General features: G+C 44.2%; 1 protein-coding gene across 1 annotated transcript in view; it reads right to left on the reverse strand.

The window, feature by feature from the left end:
* Positions 1-12,500, reverse strand: part of trnt1 (tRNA nucleotidyl transferase, CCA-adding, 1) — a 37,685-nt gene that overhangs the window by 860 nt on the left and 24,325 nt on the right. The gene's annotated exons all lie outside the window — the stretch shown is intronic.

Consider the following 12,500-nt stretch of genomic DNA (forward strand, 5'->3'; position numbering starts at 1 on the left):
ACACACACACACACACACACACACACACACACACACACACACACACAAACCCTCTTCCGGTTTGGCTTAATATAATTCTGTTTTTTCAAATGTTCATTTACATCTTAGGGCCACCGTAGGTTCATCACACCATGGAAATGAATATTTCTTATAATCCTATTACGCCTCAGACTGAACTGACAGCAGCACAGCAACAAACAAACAAAACAACAGCTGACATTTTCTTTTCCAGATGCCCGAGTTGCAGTTTATATATTTTTAATAAGTCTTATGGGTGGTATTATTGCATTACTGCATTTCATCAAAGTTGACTCATCCCATTTAAATCTCTTAATCTATTCATGACATTTACTTTTAAATTCAATTCAGTTTATTAATATAGCACCAAATCACAACAAAGTTGTCTCAGGGCACTTTACAGAAACATTCACATACATAGAAAAGCCAGTTAGTAAAGTTCTCTATCTAATGAAGCAGTAGACACGTTGAATCTTCACTTCGTCAGTCTCCCATCCTGAGCAAGGACAATGGAGACAGTGGAAAGGAAAAACTCCCTTTTAACAGGAATAAACCTCCAGCAGAACCAGGCTCAGGACAAGCGGCCATCTGCTAAGATTTAAACAGTTTCTGTATTATAAAATTAAGTTATCTTGCTTAAACAAAAGTTTCATGTACATGACCACAGTGGCTGTTTTTCAGTCCTGCTCTCAAAGTGGAGGTCAACGCCCGGCATCGGTGTGAAATCACGCCTGTGTGCATGTGCAGATGAACAGCAGCAGCAATGGTGGATAGAAGAGTGCTGTTTGTGCTGATCACTCATTTACCCAACCTCATGCTTGGTCCAAACAAACCATCATGTATTCACCACGTTGGATAAAACTGTTCTCCTGCTCGGGATTGAAGTGTCCGTGTCGCTGAAATAGAAAAGTACAGCACCACCTAGTGGCTGCTGCAGCAGCAGATTCAACACGCACAGCGTTACTATGGGAACGTCTGACAATTCCCACAATCAACACTGTAAAATCTGAAGTGTTTCCAGAGATGGTTCACAGATAAACAGAGCCTTAGAGGCCAAGGTGAAATCTGTGAATTTTGTTTTGATGGCCACACGTTCCAAGTCTGCTGCTCCGTACATGGTTAGAATCATGAGAGGGAACAAAAAAAGGTTTTGCCTTCAAATAAAGACTTTGATCCAACCAAAAAGAGGATAAAAAGAAAAAAGAAAGTCTGTCAGCCATGTCTGTACACGCATATATTATCAAGTAAGATAAAGATGCAGAAATCACAGCTCCAACCAAACCTACTGTAGTCCATATTTTTATTTTTTAAGCAAGAATGCTGCTATAGATGTTATTTTTTATTATTCTAAGGGTTGTTAAATATACATTCATTTAAGTTAAGAAATGTTATATTTTGTTTGTTTTGTTCACGAAAAATACATATTGGCCATTTAAAAAAAAAGATGTTTTGTGTATCCATCATCAGTGTCCTGGTTTCTAATGATCAGCATCGACCAAAAAAATGAATAAACCTCATCTGTTCACCTCTACCCATAACATTTAACCCTTTTTGCTACATTTACATACAGAAGAATGTTGAATTACATTTTTAGACTCCTAAAGTAATTCATAACCCCCCACCCCACCAACATTTACAAACATTGAACTTTCCTAAACTACCGGGTACTGTGAGATGGTTCTTTTAACAATGGGTGGTTAGTGAAGGCTTTTCTAGATGCCACCCTAAGATGAATAATAAAACATATTTGAAAACTGGATTGTATACCTGGATTATTGAGCATGGACTTTTTTGGTTAACAAAAAATATAGTTTTCAAAATGCACAAGTAACAAATTTCAATAGATAAAAAAAAAAACAATTTTGTTGTTTCTATAAACCATACACTTTAACAAAGGTCCTGGTGTTAATTAGTTCATTAGAAGTAGCTCAGTGTTTACTCTTTTATTTATTATATTACTATAGTGTTCATTTCTGTCTTGTAAAAAGAGAGTCCAGGCAGGATGGAGTGGATGGAGAAAAGTTTCAGGAGTGATTTGTGACATAAAGGTGTCAGCAAAGGTCAAAGGAAAAGTTTACAAGACAGTGGTGAGAACAGGTATATTGTATGGTCTCAAGACAGAGAATTGGACAAAAAAACAGGAGACAGAACTGGAAGTGGCAGAAATGAAGATGTTGAGGTTCTCCTTAGGAGTGACAAGGCTAGGCTGGGTACCTTTCTAAAAAAAAATCGGTATCGGTACCGGTGTCGGTACCTTCACTTCGGTGTCGGTTCCTGGACGGTTCTTTTTTCAGTACCAATTTTGTAATTACTATTAATTCTAACAAGAATAAAATTACGTTACACATTACAGTACAAATTGTGAGTTTTATTTTTTAACAAGTATTTTTCTATTCCAAGCAGTTTTCTTACATATAAACAAAAATAATTTCCAGTTCAAAAGACCAGTTTCAAACCAGTGACATGTCAGTGTCTAATGTTCACTGCTACACACCGAGGACCTTTTCACTGAACAGTTTGTCTTCAGAAAAATCAACATGTCTGTTTTCTGTGGACACAAACAAGCCCACTCCTGGCTGATGGTGTCACCGGCAGTAGAAAATGTTCCCTCTGAAATGGTAGATGATGCTTGTTGCACACACAGATACCTGGTTGTTAGTTTGACAGCACTGAAATATTGTCCCTCACATCCCACCAGCAGGTCACTGGATTCACTGAGGTAGGGTTGATGCAGACTTCTGCTCCTCTGTGTCTCTGCCTGAATCTTCTCTGGGATTTAGGGCTCTGATCATCTCCCTAATTGACATGAGAACAATAACATGGTTGTGTTATTATTACTCAAAAAACATTATCTAGGCTGAGAGATAAAGGTTTAACTGGTCAACAACATCCTTTAAAGTTTAACTTACCTCCACCATGCAGCTCCACTGTAGAAAAAGCAGCAAATTTTTAACAACAAAGTCTGACTGTCCTGTGGCCCCCACCTCACTTTTCTTTTGTCCTCACATCTAGGTCAGAACCTCCTGTGAGGAGAACATTAACAACCAGTGAACATTAGGTGAACTGTTTAAGCAGCTGACTGGATGGATGAGCAGTTTTACAAGCTAGCTACATAGATAAAATAAATTTACACACTAATATCTTAAAGTTAGCGTTACATGGATCATAATTTATTTCACCACTATGTACGTGTTAAGCTGCAGTTACGCTAACAAACGTAAACTCACCAGCTGAAGCACACAGAGTCATCCTCGGAGTTCTTTGATGAAGAGTCCGGTCGTGGAGATGATGAATCAGGACATTCAGGCTCTCATAGGCTGACTAATGCTGAGGGAGGGGGGGGGGGGGGGGGCTACTGAACTTCTCTCTCCTCGCAGAAAAACACGGAGCAACTTTCTGTAGCGCGTGTTGTCAAAGCCATTCGACAACACGCGCTGCACACGTGAACCCGTCTGTGGGCGTCACCAACACCATAGACATACATTACAGTATACATAGAATAGGTACGGCAGCTCTATACAGCTCTGGGTGTAGTCTGTCATATGTCTGGTATTTTGCCTGCCTGCATGCTGAAATCACGTGACACGTTACAGCCAATACTGAAACTTGACATCGAAAGAAGAGGGACGTTTCAGTACATACACAGACCGGTGCAGTTCGGTCGGTGCCATAAAAGAACCTCGGTTCGGTACTCAGCCCTAGACAAGGCTGGATAAGATTAAAAATGAGATTATCAGAGGTACAGCACAGGTTGAACAACTGGGAGATAAAGTTAGAGAGGCCAGACTGAGATGGTTTGGACATGTCCAGAGGAGGGACAGTGGGTATATTGGTAGAAGGATGTTAGAAATGCAGCTGCCAGGAAAAAGACGAAGAGGAAGGCCAAAGAGGAGATATATGGACGCAGTTAGAGAGGACATGAAGGTAGTTGGAGTGAGGACAGAGGATGCAGAGGACAGAGTGAGGTGGAGGAAGATGACTCGCAGTGGTGACCCCTGAAGAGGGAAAAGCCGAAAGAAGAAGTTCATTTCTGTCTTGTGCAGAACAAAATCAGATCATATAAAAATGCAAATGTTTGTTATCAAGACCTTCATCAGCTCAAACCTGTCAGATGAAACAGGATCAGTTTTAAAACTAGAGAAATTGCTTTTCCTGAGAAAATGCAATATGAATGCATATTGCAGAAGAACTTGCTGAAAAACAGGAGAAATCAGTTAAAACATGCTGTAATGTAGCTGAAATGGAAGAACAAGTCTAAATTAACAGAAGAAAGCAGAAATAACACATATTTGCTTAATTAGGTTTACATAAGCAGAAATGAGCACAAAAATCAAGAAATCAGCAAAAAAAGCTAAAATTAGCAAAAGAACAGCTATAAAGTAGCTGAAAAAGCAAAAAGAAGCTTAACCTGCAAGAAGGAAGTGGAAAGAACGTAGATGAGCTAAAACGTGGAATTAGCTGAAAAAGCTAAAATTTGCATAAACTAAATAGTAGCTGAAATAGCAGAAAAAGCTGAAACTAGCAGAAAAATGCTGAAAGGAGCTTCTTTTTTTAACTTAAAAGAAGCATAACAAGCTAAAATTAACAGAAATAAATTAATTGGGATGAAAGTAGCAGAAATCACCATGAAAATCTTGAATTTATCTGAAAACAGCTGAAATTAGCTGAAATTTTTCTAAAAAGGTAGCTACAAAGCAGAAAAAAGCAGAAAGAACACAATAATGCCTAATTTGGCTGAAAGAAGCAGAAATTAGCACAAAAAAGTGGAAATTATCTGAAAACAAAATTTTGTTAGCATAAAACAGCTGCAAAGTAGCAAAAAATGCAGAAAGGAGCTTAAATTAAGAGAAGGATGTGGAAAGAGCACGTTCTATTTCGTACAGGCGTAGCCCTTTAAGGCTGTCGCTGGTGGGTTTTATCCTGTCATGCAAAGCATCGCACTGAAAAATTTAGTCCACACCCACCTGTTGTGTGGGCCCCACCCAGTCTGTATAAGTTACGTTAAGAGCAGGTAATCGGCTCCCATTTTTGTTCAGCAAGCTAATAGCACTGTCAGAAGAACAAAGAAGGAAAGTTATCCAGCTTGACCAGCACAACCTTTGTTAAGTCAAGTCAACTTTATTTATAGAGCACATTTAAAACAGAACCTGTTATCAAAGTGCTTAACAACAACAACAATCAATGAGTAAATTAAAGAGAAAAATATATAAACATATATATACAATACACAAATAATAATAACTGAAGAATTAATAAAAAGCATTTAAAACATAGGGTCACAGATTAAAAAACACGAGATCAATTTACACTGTATGAAATGCCTGAGAAAACAGATGTGTTTTAAGCAGGGATTTGAAGTGAGGAAGGGAGGTGGCCTGCCTGATGTTGGGGGCAGGTTGTTCCAGAGTTTGGGGCCCATGACTGAAAAAGCCCGATCTCCTCTGAGCTTCAGTCTTGTTTTTGGAACAGCCAAAAGCAGCTGATCGGATGATCTCAGGGCCCGAGAGGGAACGTAAGGTTCCAGAAGCTCAGAGAGGTAAAGGGGTGCGAGGCCATTTAGGCATTTGAAGGTCAACAGAAGAATTTTAAAAACTATCCTCGTACGAACAGGGAGCCAGTGAAGGGAGGACAGAACTGGTGTAATATGTTCAGACCTATGAGTTCCGGTTAAAAGCCGAGCTGCAGAATTCTGGACGAGCTGAAGACGTGAGATGGAGGCCTGGCTGATCCCAGCATACATTGCATTACAATAGTCCAATTGGGTCGTGACAAAGGCGTGGACTATGGCGGTTAAGGATGCCTATGGTCCCGCCAAGCCAACCTCCTGCCGTCCCGGTGAGTTCTCTTCCCCGAGGAGAAGCAGACGAGCAGTTTTGTTTCAAGGTAAGCGCCAAGGAATATTTCTCAGTGACGGGTCGCTACATGCTGGACGACGCCACCTTTTATTTTTCCTTTTATCGCTGACTCTCGGAGCGAATTGGACAGTTCCTCCAGGACAGGCGACGTCAGCAGCAACCCCCGCTGCTCACTCCCTCCTGGAGAGCGTAGTGTCGGAACGAGGGGGGCTGAGCAAATGCGCAACCCCCCAGGAATTCAGGAATGACGCCTTGCGGGGGATGTGTGTGCAATGATGACAGGAGTTTTTGAAATAAAACACGAACATCATTCAAAGATTAAAGTGTCTGAATCAGCTTGTCTGTCAGTTCGAATGATCTCACAGCGGCTTCTCCTCACACATCCTCCACACAAAACAAGCAGGTGTCCTAAAACAGGTTTTTTTAAATCATCGCAGCTCAAAGATAAACACGAGACGCTCGCATGACACAGCAGTCGATGCGAATGTGGTCCACAGAACGAGTCCAGTGGGAAAACTCGCTCTCAGCCCGAGCTGCACGCTTTTCACTGCAGCGGTGTCAAACGCGCGCTCCCGCGGCACCGGCAGCTTTCAAGCAAACAGCGCCGCGTTGATGAAGGCGCGCACACCTCTCCTCAACACACGCCGGTTCACATCGACATGAATGTGAACCCGCAGCCTGAGCGTGGCACAGAAGCGCACTCAGAGCCCTTTCGAGAAAACCTCGCCTTGGGTCACGCGGAGCACACTTCCGCGACGCATGACTGCGGTCGAGGCTGTAAACTGGCTGATGTCCGTAAGAAACATGACTCACCACATAAACGCGCGCCCACTCCACGAACGTTACGCGGAGTGGCAGCGGACGTGCTTTCTAGACAGATGAATGAGCAGGCTGATCAACAAGGGTTATACGCTCCAATTTGCAGCTCAACCCCCTCCGTTCGGAGGAGTTTTAGAGACAGTTCTGTCATCACCAGACCAGGTATCATCCCTAAACGCAGAAGTCCAGGAACTTCTGGTAAAAGAGGTACTTTCCTGGGTTCCCGACCTTCCCACCTTTCCTCAGCGCACATCAGCTCACATCGGCATGGCCTGTGCGCGGCATAGGAACGCCGCGCACCTGCGGCAGTCCTTAACTGGTTCCGCATGCTCGGGGCGCGCGCACCTTCCCTCAGCGCACGCTAGCTCACATAAACACGGATGTGAGCCCACAGCCTGTGCGCGGCATAGGAACGCCGCACACCCGCTGCAGTCCTAAACCAGTTCCGCATGCTCAGGCGCGCGCACCTTCCCTCAGCTCACATCAGCATGGATGTGAGCCCGCAGCCTGTGTGCGGCATAGGAACGCCGCGCACCCGCAGCAGTCCTAAACCGGTTCCGCATGCTCGGGGCGCGCGCACCCTCCCTCAGCGCACGCCAGCCCACATCAGCATGGATGTGAGCCCGCAGCCTGAGTGAGGCACACATGACGGCAGTGATTGGCGTCCGTAAATAATGTGACGCAGCATAAACGCGTGCCCGCTTCCCGAAGGTTACGCGGAGTGGCAACGAGCGTGCACTCCAGATAGATGGATGAACAGTTATCAGCAGGGGATTCACGCTGCAGTACAGCTCAAATCCCCGTTCAGAAGAACTCTAGAGACGTTTTCTGTCATCTCTAGAACAGATCTCGTCCCCCCTCGCAGAAGCTCAGGAAATTCTGATTAAAAATGTAATTTCCAGGGTCCCAGAAGGAGAGGAAAACACAGGGTTCCACTCTCGTCACTTCCTGGTCCCAAACGAACCGGAAGGATGAGATTCATATTAGATTTGTCAATTTTGAACTGTGAGACAACATTTCCATTTAAAATGCGTCGAGCAGGTAGGAGAATTCTGCTTTATCTGGACATCTGTTGATGCTGACCCGCTTTTCCAGACAGGTGGCAGCAGTGCAACTCACGTGAAACTGGCAGAGTGATAACAGCTGTTTCCGTCAGCAAACTTACGTCACACGTGACAGACTTCACAGAGGCACATACATTTCTCGAGCTGTGGGGGCGCTGTGGCCACCCCACACAGCAACTCATAAATGTTTTTGGAGTGTCAGGGGTTTTGAATGTGATTCAACACTTTGCCTCTGTGCTGTGGAATCATCATGTGTTGACTCACACAGATAACAAGTGACTGCTGCATACATAACCGGGGCGGGGGGGTGCGCGCTCAGCCCAAATGTTACACATTGTGAGACAGATGCTGTGTTGGGCACACCAAAATCTGCTCTCCATCAGAGCAGTGTACATCACTGGTGTTCTGAACAGGGGGCGGATGTGATGTCCAGGGACGGTCCGCGTCACGGGGACCGGACCCCCCAGAGCTGATGGCTCAAACGTGGCAGAAATTTAGCAAAGCGGCGGTGGACCTGTTTGTAACACGAGAGAACGCTCAGTGCCAAGTCAAGTCAGATTTATTTATAGAGCACATTTAAAACAGAAACTGTTACCAAAGTGATTAACAAAAATATCATAACATCAAATAAAAAGTAGCAAGATATATTTACAGCACATGGAATAAAAATATAAAACCGAAAACATAATTAGAAACAATGAAATACTAAATCAGATCATGTTGTGTCAAAAGTCAAGGAAATAATAACAAAAAGCATAAACTCAGTCAGAAACAATGAAATACTAAATCAGATCTGATGACCTTGTGTTAAATAGGAATAATAACAAAAGCATAAACAGAATCAGCATCAATGAAAAACTAGATCTAAATCCGATCACCCTGTGTTAAATGTCAATGAGTATAGATGTGTTTTTAGGAGATATTTAGAAGCAGAGACTGACGTGGCCTGTCGAATGTTGATGAGCAGATTGTTCCAAAGTTTAGGGCCCACGACTGAAAACGCTCGATCTCCTCTGAGCTTCAGCCTTGTTTTTGGTACGGCCAAAAGCAGCTGGTCTGATGATCTCAAAGCCCGAGAAGGAGCATAAGGATGAAGAAGGTCAGAGAGGTATGATGGTGCGAGGCCATTAATGCACTTGAATGTCAGCAGGAGAATTTTAAAATCAACTCTGACACGTACAGGAAGCCAGTGAAGGGAGGACAGAATCGGAGTAATGTGCTCAAACCTGCGAGTTCCTGTTAGTAGCCGAGCTGCAGCATTTTGTACGAGCTGAAGACGTGAAAGTGAAGCCTGACTAACCCCAACATAAAGCGAGTTACAGTAGTCCAGCCGGGTTGTAATAAATGCATGGACTAGTTTTTCAAGGTCGGATCTGGTCAGAACGAACTTAAGCTTTGCTATTTGCCTTAGCTGAAAGAAGCTTTTTTGTAGAACAGAGCTGATCTGTTTATTAAACTTAAAGTCCGAGTCTAACACTACCCCGAGATTGGTAACCGACTGCTTTAGATGTGGCTGAAGGGAGTGCAGGTTTACAAGATCAGTGACAGTGGTAGAGCTTGGGTTAAACACAATGACCTCAGTCTTCTGATCATTAAAACTCAAGAAGTTTGCAGCCATTCAAGTCTTGATGTCATCAAGACATTTTAGCAAAGGGTGGATGGAGCAGGAACTGTTTGGTTTTAAAGGCAGATAAATCTGAGAATCATCGGCGTAACAGTGAAACGAAATACCATGTTTCCTCAGGATTGACCCCAAGGGGAGCAGATACAATGAGAACAGAAGGGGTCCAAGAATGGAGCCTTGTGGGACCCCACAGGAAAGAGGGACAGAAGCAGAAAAATGATTGTCAAAGTTAACACAGAAACTCCTGTCACCCAGATACGAACGGAACCATTCTAGCGCCACCTAGGGCATTAACAGAGTACTCAAGTAATCTACACATCGATTGCTAGGACATCTATCGAGGTTAAAAATGTAACATCGAGTAGCCGTAGTGACGTCATATTATGTGACCACCGTATGACCGTAGGGGGGGCGATGTTGCACTGTTCAAGGTCACAGAGTATGGTGTAACACCGGGTCCAATCCACCAAACCAGAAACAGCTTCCTCTGACCTTGCTTCACAAACAAAAAGCAAAAAATATTAATCTCTAAACCTATTAAAAAAATCTATAAACATATTAATCTCTAAAACTAAACTTAATGCGCACCACAGCTGGCGGTGGTGTGGGGTGGTCAGCAGGGGAACCTGAGGGCTTCATGTGACCAACGAACTCATTTAAAAATGAGAGTGAGATGGGGTCAAAGTGACTGAAGACTGCTGAGCAGGGGACAAGAACTGAAGGGTCGGCTGTGGAGTGTGGAATTGATGACCTAATCGACTCAACCTTTTCAACAAAATGCCTGACAAACTTATTACAGGTGTCAACAGAGGCCTCAATGGTGGCCGACTGAGGCACGTTTAGAATGGTGTTAATGGTGTTGAAAAGAATGTGGGGGTTGTGACTGTTTGAGTGGATAATTTTTGAGAAATATTTGTTTTTCTCCTGTTTAACAGTGGTCTGATAGGCTTTCCAACATGTTTTTAACATCTCAAAAGACACCTGAAGTTTATCTTTTTTCCATCGACGTTCAGCTCTTCTGCACAAGCGTCTTGCCTCTCGTGTGGTCTCATTTACCCAAGGGTGGGGCGTGCGTTTTTGATTCCTGAGCTTTAATGGGGCGACTGAGTCCAGGATCTGTACACATGCCTCCTGATGCTGAGAAAGCAACTCCTTTGTAGTAAGACCTGCAGAGAGTTCAGAGTCTGAAACAGAATTACTAGCAAAGATGGAAGAGAAGAGTGTGGCGGTGGAAGGGTTAAAAATCCTACAGGGCTTGGGTGTGGGGGGAGGTGCAGGTTCACAAATCAATGAGGTGTTGAATAAAACCGGTTTGTGGTCGGAACAAACAGTGTCACCAATTTCTAAATCAGAAACAGACAAATCATGCGTTAAAACTAAGTCAAGAGTGTGGCCCTGCTGGTGAGTTGGACCAACAACACTCTGCACAAAGTTATTAAAGGACTGGATGAGGTCTAGAAAGTCCTGAGCTAATGGTTTATCAGGGCAGCACACGTGGATATTAAAGTCTCCTAAAATCAAAACCCGATCATATTGGAGCAGAATACCAGTTAGAAAGTCAGAGAGTTCATTTAAAAACTGTTTATGGTATCCGGGGGGTCTGTAAAAAATAGTACACAGAACTGGGTTGGAGCGGCCCAACTCACAACAGAGTAGTTCAAAACTCAAATAATTAGCTGAACCATGGAGCTGTCTGCAGTGCAAATGTTTCTTAAAAACAGCCAATAATCCTCCACCACGACCAGTTGTCCTTGGAGCATTGAAAAAAAGAACAATCCGGAGGCAGTAATTCCAGAAAAACATTGAACTCACCAGGGCAGATCCAAGTCTCAGTGATGAAAAGAAAGTCCAGTCGGTTGCAGCAGAAAAAGTCGTTCAAAATAAAAGTTTTATTAGCCAGCGATCTGGAATTTATCAGGGCCATCCTTGTAGGATCCACCACAGGAGGAGATGATTGCAGTGTCCAGTCCAGCGACCTCAGATTTGCAGAGTTAGACGCGCGTCTCCGGCAGGAAACCCAACCGCGCACGGGCCCAATGTGATGATGGGACCCCGACAGCGGGACCAGACAGTGCGCCACAGGATCTGCACAGCGCCAGGAGCGGAGGTGGAAACATTGACCATCAGCTGGAGAGGATGATTCAGAGGCAGCAAGCAGAGCTTTAAGTTTCACCAGCCGGCCAGCGCGTTTTCCACGGCGTCTGGAGCGATGTCTCCAGGGAGGCAGGTGTGCGGCTGGCTGCAGGTAAGCAGGCACATCCGCAAGCAGCGGGGGGACAGGGGAGGGTCCAGAGTTACGCTCATATTGATCAAAATAAGCGACATTGGTGCCACACAGTCGAAGATCCAAAAGTTGTTTTCGTTCATACACCAGCAGAGCGTTGATGTCACAGATGAGAAATGAAAAAAAAACACACCAAAAATACGAACACCATCAGCAGAGGTGGATTGCAAGCCATGTACACAGGCGCCATCTTACCGGAAGTCTACTATGTCAACTATGGTTCTCACTGAGCCCACGGGACGAACCACCGCAAGAGGTGGACACGTTTGCTCACAGCCCATGGCCCAAAACTCTTCTTTACACATTCCCCCCACTCCCTCTGATATTATGGTTTCTGAACCGAGTTCAGGAGGAGGGATTGACAGCTCTCCTAGTGGCTCCCGAGCACGTGAACGCACCATGGTTCCTGGTTCTATGACGCCTATTATCGGGGCGCCCGTGGAAACTGCCGTGGAGGGAGGACGCTCTCCTCCAGGCGGGAGGAGTGATCAGGAGTTACCCAGAAATAGGCCAGCACATTTGGGTCTGGCCGCTAAGCGGATCCGCTTATGCCCCTTTTCCATTAGTACCGGTACAGGCCGGTACAGCACGGCTCTACTCTACTCGGTACGGTACAGGTTGTGTTTCCATTATGCTTTCAGTACCAGTTCCAGTGGGCGGGGTTCAAATTGACGTCACCACCTCTCACCAGCTGGTGGCGCTGAGACGCAGAAACTGTTTTGAGTACAGGTTGAGAATTTATGTTATTTTGAAGTTGTGTGTATGTATGTATGCATGTATGTGTGTATGTACATGTGTATAAATATATATATATATATATATATATATATATATAT

Source organism: Nematolebias whitei, chromosome 7, assembly GCF_014905685.2.
Source record: "Nematolebias whitei isolate Nwh7 chromosome 7, NemWhi1, whole genome shotgun sequence".
Taxonomy (NCBI): domain Eukaryota; kingdom Metazoa; phylum Chordata; class Actinopteri; order Cyprinodontiformes; family Rivulidae; genus Nematolebias; species Nematolebias whitei.